Source organism: Tupaia chinensis, unplaced genomic scaffold, assembly GCF_000334495.1.
Source record: "Tupaia chinensis unplaced genomic scaffold, TupChi_1.0 Scaffold000335_1, whole genome shotgun sequence".
Lineage (NCBI taxonomy): Eukaryota > Metazoa > Chordata > Mammalia > Scandentia > Tupaiidae > Tupaia > Tupaia belangeri.
In genome coordinates, this window is record NW_006159829.1 from 2,154,940 (window position 1) to 2,155,867 (window position 928).

Genomic DNA, 928 nt, shown 5'->3' on the forward strand with positions numbered 1-928 from the left:
GAGTGGACTCGGGAACAGCTTGTAGAGCTTGCCCACGGGCTCCCAGCAGCAACCTGGCCCACCCTGAGCCCCGGCACAGGCTTCCCCCGCCCACCTGTCTTCCTGGGCAGAGGGACCCACCTGGCTGGGCCAACAAGGCAGCAGGTGATCCAAGTGCCCCAACACTGGAGGCTGGCCAGAGCCGCTGCCCCTCCTGGAGCAGATCAGCTTGGGGTCTGGCATCCCGCTGAGGTCTGTCCCACCCACTGACAGGGGAGGCCACATGGCTCAGTGGACCCCACATGGCTGGGGACTGAATCACGACTGGGCGAGTGTGTCCAAAGTGTCCTGTTTCAGAGTGGGGCGGAGACACAGCAAGGTTAGGGGCCTGACTGGTGGGTCACCATGGCCTCCGGGGTGGGGCCTACAGGTCAGGGGTGAAGGAAGCCTGTAGTCGGGCTGGCTGAGTCCCAGCCTGGCCATTCCCCATGCTGGTACAGGGGCACCCTAACTCCCACTCCATCCACAGCCCTTGCTCAGGAGCCTCCGCCCCATGTGCTCACAGCCCACCCGCCCCCACCCCAGGCATGGGGTCCTACAGAAGCCCCAAGGCCCAGGGGCTTCCCTCCTGGACAGAGTGGCGTGCTAACAGTGCCTGGCCACAAGGTGGCCTCCCTGCTACCGTGAAGCTGTCACCACTCGAGACGGGATGCTGCAAGTCCTGAAGCCCAGGTTCCAGCGCACCCTGGGAAGCTCCGACCCCAGGAGCCCGTCGAGGTGCCCCAGGTGCCAGTGGCCTCTGTCACTGCTGACCTCCACTGACCTAGCCTGAAGCCGACCGCCTCCCGCCTCTCACACCCCATGAGAGCCCTGAGCTGGGCTGAAAAGCCCAGGTGCGCCCCCTCCTGGCCGCCCTGGGCCACAGCAACAATGGGGGAGCAAGGAGCAG